Here is a 15,956-nt window from a genome sequence, read left to right on the forward strand (position 1 = left end):
GCCACGAGAGGGTAGGGCGCACCCCCCTATAGGGTGCGCCCCTGTCTCGTGGGCCCCTCGAGCGGCTACTGACGTACTTCTTCCTCCTATATAAGCCTACGTATCCCGAAAATATCAGGGGAGCCAACAAAACACAATTTCCACCACCGTAACCTTCTGTATCGGCGAGATCCCATCTTGGAGCCTTCACCGGGACTCTGCCGGAGGGGGAATCGATCACGGAGGGCTTCTACGTCAACACCATAGCCCCTCCGGTGAGTTGTGAGTAGTTTACCACAGACCTTCGAGTCCATAGTTATTAGCTAGATGGCTTCTTCTCTCTTTCTGGATCTCAATACAATGTTCTCCCCCTCTCTTGTGGAGATCTATTCGATGTAAAATCTTTTTTGCGGTGTGTTTGTTGAGATCCGATGAATTGTCGGTTTATGATCAAGTTTATCTATGAGAAATATTTGAATCTCCTCTGAATTCTTTTATGTATGATTGAGTTATCTTTGCAAGTCTCTTCGAATTATCAGTTTGGTTTGGCCTACTAGATTGATCTTTCTTGCCATGGGAGAAGTGCTTAGCTTTGGGTTCAATCTTGCGGTGTCCTTACCCAGTGACAGCAGGGGTTGCAAGGCACGTATTGTATTGTTGCCATCGAGGATAAAAAGATGGGGTTTATATCATATTGCATGAGTTTATCCCTCTACATCATGTCATCTTGCTTAATGAGTTACTCTGTTCTTATGAACTTAATACTCTAGATGCAGGCAGGAGTCGGTCGATGTGTGGAGTAATAGTAGTAGATGCAGGCAGGAGTCGGTCTACTTGTTGCGGACGTGATGCCTATATACATGATCATGCCTAGATAATCTCATAATTATTCGCTTTTCTATCAATTGCTCGACAGTAATTTGTTCACCCACCGTAATACTTATGCTATGTTGAGAGAAGCCTCTAGTGAAACCTATGGCCCCCGGGTCTATCTCTTATCATATTTGCTTCCAATCTACTTTTATTTGCATCTTTACTTTTTGCATCTATATTATAAAATATCAAAAAAATATTTATCTTATCATACTATCTCTATTAGATCTCACTTTCACAAGTGGCCGTGAAGGGATTGACAACCCCTTTATTGTGTTGGTTGCGAGTTCTTTGTTTGTTTGTGTAGGTGCGTGGGACTTTTGAGGAGCCTCCTACTGGATTGATACCTTGGTTCTCAAAAACTAAGGGAAATACTTACGCTACTATCGCTGCATCACCCTTTCCTCTTCAAGGAAAACCAACACAAGGTCAAGATGTAGCAAGAAGGATTTCTGGCGCTGTTGCCGGGGAGGTCTTCGTTCAAGTCAAGACATACCAAGTACCCATCACAAACTCATCTCCCTCGCATTTACATTATTTGCCATTTGCCTCTCGTTTTCCTCTCCCCCACTTCACCCTTGCCGTTTTATTCGCCCTCTCTTTCCCAATCTCCTCCTTTTTTCCGCCTGCCTTTTTCTGTTTGCTTGTGTGTTGGATTACTTGTTGCCATGGCACAAGATAATACCAAATTGTGTGATTTCTCGAATACCAATAATAATGATTTCCTTAGTACTCTGATTGCTCCTCCTAATGATGTTGAGTCTTGTGAAATCAATACCGCTTTGCTGAATCTTGTTATGAAAGATCAATTCGCCGGCCTTCCTAGTGAAGATGCCGCTACTCATCTAAACAACTTTGTTGATTTGTGTGAGATGCAAAAGAAGAAAGGTACGGATAATGATATTGTTAAATTGAAGTTATTTCCGTTTTCACTTAGAGATCGTGCTAAAGTTTGGTTTTCATCTTTGTCTAAGAATAGTATTGATTCGTGGAATAAGTGCAAAGATGCTTTTATCTCTAAGTATTTTCCTCCCGCTAAGATCATCATTATTAGGAACGGTATTATGAATTTTAAACAACTTGATCATGAGCATGTTGCCCAATCCTGGGAAAGAATGAAATTGATTATTCGCAGTTGCCCTAATCATGGTTTGAATTTATGGATGATCATACAAAAAATTTATGCCAGTTTGAACTTTGCTTCTAGAAATCTCTTAGATTCGGCCGCAGGAGGCACGTTTATGGAAATCACGTTAGGAGATGCTATAAAACTTCTTGATAATATTATGGCTAATTATTCTCAATGGCACTGTCGGTGTCAAAAGCGGCGGATCTCGGGTAGGGGGTCCCGAACTGTGCGTCTAGGCGGATGGTAACAGGAGACAAGGGACACGATGTTTTACCCAGGTTCGGGCCCTCTTGATGGAGGTAAAACCCTATGTCATGCTTGATTAATATTGATGATGTGTGTTACAAGAGTGGATCTACCACGAGATCAAGGAGGCTAAACCCTAGAAGCTAGCCTATGGTATGATTGTTGTTCGTCCTAAGGACTAAAGCCATCCGGTTTATATAGACACCGGAGAGGGCTAGGGTTACACAAAGTCGGTTACAATGGTAGGAGATCTACATATCCGTATCGCCAAGCTTGCCTTCCACGCCAAGGAAAGTCCCATCCGGACACAGGACGAAGTCTTCAATCTTGTATCTTCATAGTCTTGGAGTCCGGCCGATGATGATAGTTCGGCTATCCGGACACCCCCTAGTCCAGAACTCCCCCAGTAGCCCCTGAACCAGGCTTCAATGACGACGAGTCCGGCGCGCATGTTGTCTTCGGCATTGCAAGGCGGGTTCTTCCTCCGAATAATTTATAGAAGATTGTGAACACCAGGATAGTGTCCGGCTCTGCAAAATAAATTCCACATACCACCGTAGAGAGAATAATATTACACAAGTTCAATCTGCTGGCGTATTTTGTGGCGTGACGTCACACCATTACCAAGCCTTTACTCGAATTGTTTTTATTGTTCCACCTCCGCGCGTTTAGCGAGGCGGTTTCCTTGGCACGTCTTGTCGAAGCAGAGATCATGTTCCCCTTATTCCGGGATTCCCATCAATACGGACGTGGGCAACCCAACCGCGCCATTGATTGTGACGCTTGCGAGATAAGCGAGTTTTACCAGGCCGGTGGGGACACATGTTTTTGTCCGCCCATATAAGGGGATAAAGATCCAACCCCTTTACCTGCGCCTTCTTCCTCCTTGGCTTATCTATCTCCGTGAAATCGAGCTCCAGCGCCCAAGTCCGCACTTCTCACCTCAACCTTCTCCAACTATGTCCGAAGCGGGAGGCAAGTGGATGGCCTCCTCCGTCACGGAGGGGCAGATCCATAAGTTGCGCGACGCCGGATATTTTTCAGCGACATCGCGCATCGGCTCCCCGACGAGGGAGAGCTCATTTCCACCCCCAGGCCCCATGAGAGGGTAGTATTTCTTCCCCATTTCCTCCGCGGACTGGGCTTCCCACTTCATCCCTTTGTCCGGGGCCTCATGTTCTACTACGGCCTAGATTTCCATGATCTGGCCCCGAATTTCATCCTCAACATCTCGGCGTTTATCGTCGTGTGCGAGGCCTTCCTCTGCATCCAGCCCCACTTCGGCTTGTGGCTCAAGACCTTCAGTGTCAAGCCAAAGGTTGTGAAGGGCAGCCAAGCGGAGTGCGGAGGCACCATGGTGGGCAGGATGTCCCACGTTACGTGGCTGGAGGGCACTTTCGTGGAAACCATTAAGGGGTGGCAATCGGGGTGGTTCTATATCACCGAGCCGCGTGACCCTGATTCGGCAGCGGCCCCCGAATTCAGATCCGGCATCCCTACACGGCTCACCTCCTGGAAAGAGAGTGGCTGGATCTGGGGGGATTCGGAGGAGCTGACCGGACTCCAAGCCTGTATCCAGAAGCTGGTGGACAAGAAGCTCAAGCTTGTCAACATAGTCCAGGTCATGCTCATCCGCCGGATTCTCCAGTGTCAGCGACGGGGCTTCAACATGTGGGAGTTCGATCCGGCGCAGCACCAGACTCTGAGCGGGCTCTTCGACACTACGTACGAAGATGTCTGGAAGGTGATGTTCAAAGGCGCCGAGGCTCCCGCATCCACTACCGAAGATCGCGGATTCCGCTCGCAGCGTCCAGCTGACGAGGTAAGTGATTTTGCCACTTGTTTTCCATAGTTTGACTCTATGCGGGATCTAAACTCCCTTTACCTTTGACAGGACTGGCTAGCGAAGGCCGAACGGACTATCTGTCCGGCCCCATTGCCAGAGGACCCAACGGACGCCCGCCTAACGGGGTTGCTGGCTCCGGCACCCCACGTGGTGCCGGAGAAGAAGGCCAAGAAGAAGGCCACGGGGACTCGGAAGAGTTCCCGTTTTCAAGTGCTATCGGATGATGAATCCGAGGCCGACTCCTCCCACCAAGGTGAGTAGGAGAAGAAGAAAGCCTCTCCCCTAGCGGGGGGAGGGAAGAAAAGGAAGGCCTCCCCAACAAGGGAGGTCGAGGGGTCCAAGAAGGGAAAAACTCTTCCCTCGGACTGCTCCATCAACGCCAGTGACGACGACGAGGACTGGCCTCCAAGGGCCAAGCCCCTGGCGAGATCGTAAGTATCCGGACTCCCGAATAACTTCAAGGTTTTTCCTTTTCGCCACATAATGTCTTTTTAATGCCGCATACAACCCTGCAGTCCGCCCAAGGATGATCTTCCCGCTTCGTCGAGCGGGTCCTTAGGTGCATCGGATATGGATTCCCTTTCGACTGCCTCCACCCCCCGCGCCGCGGACGATGCCGAGGTGGGATCCCAGGAAGGGACCCACCAGGAGGCGGAGGCCCCGGAGGTGTCACGGGACAACCTCCCGGACTTTGCACCGGACTCGGCCCCGGAACCCACAGTGGCTCCGGAGTCCGGCGGGCGACCCCTTCGCAAGAAGGGCAAGACCATGACGCCGGTTGCCTCCGTCCAACCGGAGGTGCCGGATAATTTGCTGGAGGCGCTCAACAGTGCCTCCATCAAAGAGGAACACCGCAGTGTTATGAGTGCGGTGATTCGGAAGGTGCAGCTCACCAAGAGCGGGCTGACCGAAGCCTGCAGAAGCCTTCTAACAGGCTTTGAGGTAAGAATATCAATATGTATAAAATGGTACCGCATAGACAGTACCCCTGATGCTCGGTTCGGCGTTCGGGAAGAAAAGCCGGACTGAGGATCTAAAAAGATATACGCAGGAGTCCTAAAAAATATGTCAATATGGGATTGTAGGCTGCGCTGCTGACCTCTGTCGCACTGACTGCGGAGGTCAATACTTTAAAGGAAAACCTCAAGCGGTCCGAGAACGAGCTCAGCCGTGCCAAGAAGCAGCTCGAGGATAAGGAAGGTGAGTAACACCTTATTAAAATTGTACCTTACAAAAAAGGATTTTGGTTGCGGAAAGAATGACAAGGATAACATGGGTATTACAGGGGCCACTAACGAGGTGGCGACCCTGAAAGAGGCTGTGGCCGCGGCCGAATGCAATGCGGCCGCGGAGCGCATCGAGCGAGAGAAGCAGGAGGCGTGGGTGGCGGAGGTACAGCAAGAGCTCCAGGATCTCGTGAAAAAACATGAGAGCCTGGAGCATGACTCGAAGACTCGAGAGTCTAAGCTTGCAATGGCTCTTGAGAATGCCAAAGCCGCTAAGGCCGAAGCCTACAAGGCCCTCCAGGAGATTGAGGCAGTGAGGAAAATAGCAGCGGGTAAGGCATTTTTCATGCAAAGTAAGCATGTGAGTGTTAATTACCTGTTGCTTACCCGAATTCGGAGCTCTCTAGGAGCATTCGCAGATCTTCCTCGCAGCGTGTCCGATGCTGCCGCATTCTACCGGGCCGAGGAGGGGAGCTCGACGGAGAAGGTCTTCTGGTCTCAGTATGCTGAGGCCGGACATCCGGTGCCCCTTAGCGACCAGCTGAAGCAGCTGGTCAAGATCCATAAGGCAGCCGAACAGGCCATGAAGGGCCTCATAGTTTGGCTGTGGCCTAAGGAGGCCATGCCTGGGAGCTACTTCGGCCTGGTGCGGTGGCTGGTGGATGCGTGCCCGTGGGTTGAAGTCATCAAGCACTCCGCCTGTATTGAGGGTGCCCGTCGGGCCCTTGCCCGCGCAAAGGTGCAATGGGGCAAGATGGATGCCCAGAAGCTTGTGACGGACCCGCCACCAGAGGGCAAGGAGCATCGCACGCCCGAGATGTATTATAAGAGTGTGCTGAAGGGCGCCTGCACTATTGCGGGGGAGTGCTCCAAAGATGTAATTTTTAAGTAGAATCGCATTTTGTTATCCTGTGCGCTGAAAACTTGGTTCATATGCGCTAAGCAACGCTTGTTAATTTAAAATATTACCTTTTGTGCGGCTGTTTATCAAATCTGAGAGATGGCAAGTCGTCGGCTTCAGCCCCCATGCCACGAGTGCTGGGGTGTTCGGGATAAACTTGAGCACTCTTGTTCCCATTTTTGGGTCCAGCTAGGGAGGCGCTCAACACAGCGAACAAGGCAACCGGACTTATAATGCTTGAACACTCTCACTTGGCCATAGAATTCTATACTTTTAAATTTCGGCGAAGCCCCTAGTCTTCGGAAGGCCGAATTTGGGGCGCTATCCACGCCTGGGCCGGATAAGATCCGGCTCCTCGCTCTAAGCGGCATAAGTCTTTAAGGACTCGCAAAAACCTCTCGAACAGCGACCGACTCTCGCCTCATCATGACGCTCAGTTTTAGCTTTCTCCACTGAGGCGTTAACCCAGCTCAACTGGGGCGCAATCGCAATGGTTCTCCCAGTGCTACCTTAGCCGATACAACGGAACGTAAGGTACCAAAACATGGGAGCCGGGAAAACCCAACTATTGACCCAAGACATGATTCGGAGCCGATGCATATAATGCTATAAGTTCAGGGTGCCGCACTTGTGAAAGTGTTCGGACTTATCACACCATGCTGCGGGAAACATAAGCCCCTGGTGTGTTTTTAGCTATACCAAAGTGTACGGATGCGACATGTCGTAAATGAACATATGTATGAAAAAGAAATGCAATTATAAGCAAAAAGGTGCTGCATTGTTTTATTCAATAAGTGCTGCTATGAATGCAGAACGATACAAATAGTGCGATAAGCGAGGGATGGGACTGTTAAACATATCCCCCTCCAGGGGTAGGCTGCAGATTGGTGTATAAAAATGCTCGTAATGGAGACCACCTGTATATTCGTTGTAGCCTTTATCCTTCCCTGGCTGTTGCATCGTGAGTTCGGCAGGTCTGCTGCCGGACAGGGCCTCTAACGAACGGAGTCCTGTGGGTAAAAAATAGAAGGTAAAAAGAAAAAAAAGAACGACACACTTGAGAGCCCCTGGTGTGGTTGAGCCGCAGTCGGGGCTTATTGTGGTCGTGCCCCTCTCCCCATGCCCATGGTTTCTTCAGAGCGTAATGGTGTACGCGAAGGACCTGTTTGGACGTTTTGCAGGGGCTGGGGTTGGGGCCGCACTGCTACGCGTGCTCGGAACGTGCCAGGTGGTCTTGTTGTAGGTTACTCCGGGCGCGCTTAGCTATGTCCGGCCGCTTCACGGCCGGACTCGAGAATTGCCTTAAGAGGCTGCATTGTACTTCTGCCGCGAGAGCCGCTGTATGTTCCTCCGTTCGGAGAGAACGTTCAGTGTTTCCGTTGACCGTGATGACTCCTCTAGGGCCTGGCATCTTGAGCTTGAGGTATGCGTAGTGCGGCACCGCGTTGAATTTTGCAAACGTGGTACGTCCGAGCAAGGCATGATAGCCGCTGCGGAACGGGACTATGTCGAAGATTAACTCCTCGCTTCGGAAGTTATCCGGGGATCCAAAGACCACTTCCAGTGTAACTGAGCCTGTACAATTGGCTTCTACACCTGGTATGATGCCTTTAAAGGTCGTCTTGGTAGGTTTAATCCTTGAGGGGTCTATGCCCATTTCGTGCACTGTATCCTGATAGAGCAGGTTCAGGCTGCTGCCGCCGTCCATCAGGACTGTGGTGAGGTGAAATCCATCGACGATTGGGTCTAAGACCAATGCGGCGAATCCGCCGTGGCGGATGCTGGTGGGGTGGTCCCTTCGGTCAAAAGTGGTCGGGCAGGAAGACCATGGATTAAACTTCGGGGCGACTGGCTCCATCGCATATACATCCCTGAGTGCATGCTTCCGCTCCCTTTTGGGTATGTGCGTTGCGTATATCATGTTCACCGTCCGCACCTGTGGGGGGAAACCCTTCTGCCCTCTATTGTTCGGCGGTCGGGTCTCTTCCTCGTCATCGCTATGCAGCCCCTTGTCATTGTTTTCGGCAATTAACTTGCCTGCCTGCTTGAATACCCAACAGTCCCTATTGGTGTGGTTAGCTGGCTTTTCGGGGGTGCCGTGTATCTGGCACAAGCGGTCGAGTATTCGGTCCAAATTGGACGGACCCGGAGTAGTTCTTTTGAATGGCTTTTTCCGCTGACCGGGTTTGGAGCCTCTGAATCCGGCATTGACTGACGTCTCCTCACTATTGTCGTTGTTGATGCGGCATTTGCTTTTGTTACGAGGCAACCTGCCATTCCGGTCCTTGAAATCCGGACTGCCGGAATTTTTGCTGAGGTTGTTGCTGCGTGCTAGCCAGCTGTCCTCACCCGCGCAAAAGCGGGTCATGAGTGATGTAAGGGCTGCCATGGATTTTGGCTTTTCCTGTCCCAGGTGCCGGGCAAGGCACTCATCGCGGATGTTATGCTTGAAGGCTGCGAGGGCCTCCGCATCCGGACAGTCGACTATTTGGTTTTTCTTGGTTAAGAACCGTGTCCGGAATTGTTTGGCCGATTCGTCTGGCTGCTGAATTATGTGGCTTAGGTCATCAGCGTCTGGTGGTCGCACATATGTGTCTTGAAAGTTATTGAGGAATGCGGCTTCCAGGTCTTCCCAACTCCCAATTGACTCTGCTGGCAAGCTGTTAAGCCAATGCCGGGCTGGTCCTTTAAGCTTGAGGGGGGATATTTGATGGCGTAAAGATCGTCACCGCGGGCCTTGTGGATGTGAAGAAGATAGTCTTCGATCCAAACTGCGGGGTCTGTTGTGCCATCATAAGATTCGATATTCACGGGTTTAAGCCCTTCAGGGATTTGATGATCCATTACTTCATCTGTGAAGCATAGTGGGTGTGCGGCGCCTCTATACTGGGCGATATCATGATGGAGCTCAAAAGAGCTTTGTCTATTTTGTTTGGCCCGGCCGGCCTTACTGTGTCCGGCGCGACAGTTGTCGTCACGTACCGTGGGGCGCCCACGCGATCCATAGATCGATCTTGATTGTCTTGCCTTATCCTCCAATATATCTCGCAAGTCCGGAGCGTTCCCCTGTGGTCTTGTGCTTTTCGAGCGGTGCCAGGATACGGGTCTAGTGAAGGGCCTAGAGGCCTCTCTGTCGCGACCACGGGGTGGTCGGTCAGCCGTATTGTCTCTTGGTGATGTGGGTTCATACGCTTCCTCCTCTAATCGGGGGAGCAGCTTGCGTTTAGGGTAGCTTTTGGAGGGGCGTTCGAGCTCATGCTCTTCGGCCGCGAGGACTTCAGTCCATCTGTCGGCTAGCAGATCTTGATCAGCTCTAAGCTGTTGCTACTTTTTCTTGAGGCTGTTCGTCGTGGCCATAAGCCTGCGTTTAAAACGCTCTTGTTCGACGGGATCCTCAGGCACGACGAATTCATCGTCGTTGAGGCTTGCTTCGTCTCTGGAGGGAGGCATATAATCCTCTACCTCTTCTTCTGCCGCTCTCTCATGAGGGCTGGTGTATCCATCCTCCTGCGCTGGATCTTGCTGGAGTGGGTTGTCTTCGTCACTGTCCGGTGTATTGTTATCTCTGGTACCGGAATCTTCATTCTTGTTGTGGCAGGATTTAGAGCGGCGCCGCTGACGCCGGCGCTTGGGCTGTTTCTTGGAGGGGTCATCCTCCTCTATTCCTTCGCCATTCCCATCCTTTGGGATATCCACCATGTATATGTCATATGATGAGGTGGCTTTCCAGTGCCCGGTAGGCGTTGGTTCTTATTCGTCTCCGGCATCGTCGTCCATACCGTCGATGTCTTCGGAGTCGTAGTCTAGCATGTCGGTTAGATCGTCGACAGCGGCTACCAAGTGGGTGGTGGATGGGCTTTGAAGTTCTTCGTCGTCCGCATCCCAACCGTCCTGGCCGCAGTCCGGCCAGGGCTCTCCTGATAACGAGAGACACTTTAGCAAACTCAGGATGTCGCCGAAAGGTGAGTGTTGAAAGATGTCCTCTGCGGTGAACTCCATGATCGGCGCCCAATTGGATTCGATCGGAGGGGGCGCGGGAGGTTCAGAGTCTGGCAGGGAGTCCGGCACCTCGGAGTCACGAGCTTTATGAGGGACAAGGTCAGTGTTCGGCTCTATCGCCGTAGAGGTTGCAACCCCCGAGGCGGTGTCTAGCCACCCGTCCTCGATCTGCGCAGCCGGCTCCAAATTGAAGATCGGAGCGAGTTCGAGTGCGGCCTCCAGGGTACTGTCCGGCTGCAGAGCTAAATCATGCTCGCCGTGACAGTGCGGCACGCTCGGCTGTGGCTCGAATCCATCAAGGATCAAGTCCCCGCGGATGTCAGCCGTGAAGTTCAAACTTCCAAACCTGACCTGATGGCCAGGGGCGTAGCTTTCGATCTGCTCCAGATGGCCAAGCGAATTGGCCCGCAGTGCGAAGCCGCCGAATACGAAGATCTGTCCGGGGAGAAAGGTCTCACCCTAGACTGCGTCGTTGATGATGGTCGAAGAAGCCATCGAGCCTATCGGTGACGACACAGAGGAACTCTGAATGAAAGCACCAATGTCGGTGTCAAAACCGGCGGATCTCGGGTAGGGGGTCCCGAACTATGCGTCTAGGCGGATGGTAACAGGAGACAAGGGACACGATGTTTTACCCAGGTTCGGGCCCTCTTGATGGAGGTAAAACCCTACGTCCTGCTTGATTAATATTGATGATGTGTGTTACAAGAGTGGACCTACCACAAGATCAAGGAGGCTAAACCCTAGAAGCTAGCCTATGGTATGATTGTTGTTCGTCCTAAGGACTAAAGCCATCCGGTTTATATAGACACTGGAGAAGGCTAGGGTTACACAAAGTCGGTTACAATGGTAGGAGATCTACATATCCGTATCGCCAAGCTTGCCTTCCACGCCAAGGAAAGTCCCATCCGGACTAAAGCCATCCGGTTTATATAGACACTGGAGAGGGCTAGGGTTACACAAAGTCGGTTACAATGGTAGGAGATCTACATATCCGTATCGCCAAGCTTGCCTTCCACGCCAAGGAAAGTCCCATCCGGACACGGGACGAAGTCTTCAATCTTGTATCTTCATAGTCTTGGAGTCCGGCCGATGATGATAGTTCGGCTATCCGGACACCCCCTAGTCCGAAACTCCCTCGGGCACACCGAAAGATCTTCTAGTAAAAAAGTGCATGCTATAGAAGAAATCTATGTTTTGAGTGGAAAGATGGATGAACTTATGAAGTTGTTTGCTAGTAAAAAAACTCCTCTTGATCCCAATGAAGAAATCAATGTTTTCTACTTTGATTGAGAATAATAATGAATCTATGGATGTGAATTTTGTTGGTAGGAATAGTTTTGTAAATAATGCTTATAGAGGAAACTTTAATGCTAGACCGTTCCCTAGTAATCCCTCTAATAATTATGGAAATTCCTACAGTAATTCTTATGGTAATTTTAATAAGATGCCCTCTGATTTTGAGAATAGTATGAAAGAATTTATGATCTCTCAAAAGAATTTTAATGCTTTGCTTGAAGAAAAATTGCTCAAAGTTGATGATTTGGCTAGGAACGTTGATAGACTTTCGCTTGATGTTGACTCTATTAAACTTAGATCTTCTCCTCCTAAGCATAATATCAATGAGTCTCTCAAAGCAATGAGAATTTCCATTGATGAGTGCAAGGAAAGAACCGCTAGATTGCGTGCTAAGAAAGATTGCTTTATAAAAGCGTGTTCTTCTAGTTTCCATGAAAATAATGATGAAAATCTTAAAGTTATTGATGCGTCTCCTATTAGATCTTTGTTTTGCAATATGAATCTTGATAATTATGGGACTAAAGATGAGTCAACTTTACCTAGAAGGCGTCCCAGGAATTCAGAGTTTTTAGATCTTGATACTAAATTTGGTAAAAGTGGGATTGGAGAGGTCACGACTTTAATAGTATTGAACCCACTATCTCGGATTTCAAGGAATTTGATTATGATAATTGTTCTTTAGAAGGTTGTATTTCCTTGTTGCAATCCGTTGTTAATTCTCCTCATGCTTATAGTCAAAATAAAGCTTTTACCAAACATATCGTTGATGCCTTGATGCAATCTTATGATGAAAAACTTCATTTGGAAGTTTCTATACCTAGAAAACTTAATGATGAGTGGGAACCTACTATAAAGATTAGAATTAAAGATCATGAGTGTTTTGCTTTGTGTGATTTGGGTGCTAGTGTTTCCACGATTCCGAAAACTTTATGTGATATTCTAGGTTTCCATGATCTTGATGATTGCTCTTTAAATTTGAACCTTGCGGATTCCACCATTAAAAAGCCAATGGGAAGGATCAATTATGTTCTCATTGTTGCAAATAGAAATTTGGTACCCGTAGATTTTATCGTTCTTGATATAGATTGCAATCTTTCTTGCCCTATTATTCTTGGTAGACCTTTCCTTAGAACGATTGGCGCGATTATTGATATGAAGGAAGGGAATATTAGATTCCAATTTCCATTAAAGAAAGGCATGGAGCACTTTACAAGAAAGAAAGTCAAATTAACTTATGAATCTATCATGCGGGCTACTTATGAATTTAGTGCCAAAGATGGCACTACTTAGATCTATCTTCGCTTTTATGCCTAGCTAAGGGCGTTAAACGATAGCGCTAGTTGGGAAGCAACCCAATTTTCTTTGTGTTTTTTGTTTTTGTTCCTGTTTAGTAATAAATCTTGCATCTACCTTATGTTTAGATGTGCTTTATCTTTTAATTAGTGTTTGTGCCAAGTAGAACCTATAGGATAACCTATGATGATAGTTGATTTGATTCTGCTGAAAAACAGAAACTTTGCGAGCACGAATTTAGTTTTGTTAAATCACAGAAACGTGCTTTTGCGTTTATTCTTTTTTATGCTGATCAATAGACAAATTGTCCAGGACCTTATATTTTGGTAGGATTTTTAGAGTTCCAGAAGTTTGCGTTGGTTACAGATTGCTACAGACTGTTCTGTTTTTGACAGATTCTGTTTTTCGTGTGTTGTTTGCTTATTTTGATGCATCTATGGCTAGTAAAATAGTTTATAAACCATAGAGAAGTTGGAATAGAGTAGGTTTAACATCAAAATAAATAAAGAATGAGTTCATTAAAGTACCTTATGTGGTGGTTTTGTTTTCTTTCACTAACGGAGCTTATAAGATTTCCTGTTGGTTTTGTGTTGTGAAGTTTTCAAGTTTTGGGTAAAGCTTTTATGGACTATGGAATAAGGAGTGGCAAGAGCCTAAGCTTGGGGATGCCCATAGCACCCCAAGATATTCAAGGATAGCCAAAAGCCTAAGCTTGGGGATGCCCCAGGAAGGCATCCCCTCTTTCGTCTTCGTTCATTGGTAACTTTACTTGGAGCTATATTTTTGTTCGCCACATGATATGTGTTTTGCTTGGAGCGTCGTGTATTATATTAGTCTTTGCTTTTTAGTTTACCACAGTCATCTTTGTTGTACACACCTTTTGGGAGAAGCCCACTTGATTGAATTTTCTAGAATACTCTATATGCTTCATGTATATATTTTGAGCTTGATAGTTTTTGCTCTAGTGCTTCACTTTTATCTTTTAGAGCGCGACGGTGGCTTATTTTTGTAGAAATTGCTAGCCTATCATGCTTCACTTATATCTTTTTGAGAGTCTTTTAGAACAGCATGGTATTTGCTTTGGTTATAAATATTTTTGTAGGCATCCAAGTTGGGTATAATAAAAACTATCATAGGAAGTGAATTGGATGCTATGATCAATTTGATACTTGATAATTGTTTTGAGATATGGAGGTAGTGATATTAAAGTCATGCTAGTTGGGTGATTATGAATTTAAATAATGCTTGAGCAAGTCCCGTAGCATGCACGTATGGTTAAAGTTGTGTAACAAATTTGAAACATGAAGTGTACCTGGCTTGTGCATCCTTATGAGTGGCGGTCGGGGACGAGCGATGGTCTTTTCCTACCAATCTATCCCCCTAGGACCATGCGTGTAGTGCTTGATTTTTTATAACTTCTAAATTTTTGCAATAAGTATATGAGTTCTTTTGACTAATGTTGAGTCCATGCATTATACGCACTTTTACCTTTCCACCATTGCTAGCCTCTTCGGTACCGTGCATTGCCCTTTCTCACCTTGAGAGTTGGTCCAAACTTCGCCGGTGCATCCAAACCCCGTGATACGATACGCTCTATCACACATAAACCTCCTTATATCTTCCTCAAAACAGCCACCATACCTACCTATTATGGCATTTCCATAGCCATTCCGAGATATATTGCCATGCAACTTTCCACCGTTCCGTTCATCATCATTATGACATACTTTACTTTTGTCATATTGCCGCATGATCATGTAGTTGACATCGTATTTGTGGCAAAGCCACCATGCATAATTTTTCATACATGTCACTCTTGATTCATTGCACCATCCCGGTACACCGCCGGAGGCATTCATGTAGAGTCATATCTTGTTCTAGTTTCGAGTTGTAATTCATATGTTGTAATCAATGAAAGTGTGATGATCATCATTATTAGAGCATTGCCCAAAGAAAAAAAGAAAGGCCAAAAGAAAAAAAAGGCCAAAGAAAAAAAAGGGGGGGAGGAGAAAAAAGAAAAGAAAAAGAAAAGAAAAAAAGAAAGAAAATAAATAAAAGGGGCAATGTTACTATCTCTTTTTCCACACTTGTGCTTCAAAGTAGCACCTTGTTCTTCATGTAGTGAGTGTCATATAGTGTGCTTCAAAGTAGCACCATGTTTTTCATATAGTGAGTCTCATAAGTTATCTTTTTCATACTAGTGGGAATTTTTCATTATAGAACTTGGCTTGTATATTCCTACGATGGGCTTCCTCAAATGCCCTAGGTCTTCGTGAGCAAGCAAGTTGGATGCACACCCACTAGTTTTCTTTTGTTGAGCATTCATTTTTAGCTCTAGTGCATCTGTTGCATGGCAATCCCTACTCCTCATTTTGACATCAATTGATGGGCATCTCCATAGCCCGTTGATTATCCTCGTCAATGTGAGACTTTCTCCTTTTTTGTCTTCTCCACACAATCCCTATCATCATATTCTATTCCACCCATAGTGCTATATCCATGGCTCACGCTCATGTATTGCATGAAGGTTGAAAAAGTTTGAGATTATTTAAGTATTAAACAATTGCTTGGCTTGTCATCGGGGGTATAGAAGTTGGGAACATCTTTGTGTGACGAAAATGAAGCTTAGCCTAACTATATGATTTTGTAGGGATGAACTTTCTTTTGCCATGTTATTTTGAGAAGACATGATTACTTTGATTAGTATGCTTGAAGTGTTACTATTTCTTTTATCAATATGAACTTTTATTTTGAATCATTTGGATCTGAACATTCATGCCACAATAAAGAAAATTACATTGAGAATTATGCTAGGTAGCATTCCACATCAAAAATTTCTTTTTTTATCATTTACCTACTCGAGGACGAGCAGTAATTAAGCTTGGGGATGCTTGATACGTCTCCAACATATCTATAATTTTTGATTGTTTCATACTATTATATTACCCCTTTTGGATGTTTATGGGCTTTATTTTACACATTTATATCATTTTTTGGGACTAACCTACTAACCGGAGGCCCAACCCATATTGCTGTTTTCTTGCCTATTTCAGTATTTCGAAGAAAAGGAATATCAAACGGAGTCCAAACGGAATGAATCCTTCGGGAGCGTGATTTTTGGAATGAACGTGATCTAGAGGACTTGGAGTGCAAGTCAAGAAGTAG

Source organism: Triticum dicoccoides, chromosome 6B, assembly GCF_002162155.2.
Source record: "Triticum dicoccoides isolate Atlit2015 ecotype Zavitan chromosome 6B, WEW_v2.0, whole genome shotgun sequence".
NCBI classification, from domain to species: Eukaryota; Viridiplantae; Streptophyta; class Magnoliopsida; order Poales; family Poaceae; genus Triticum; species Triticum dicoccoides.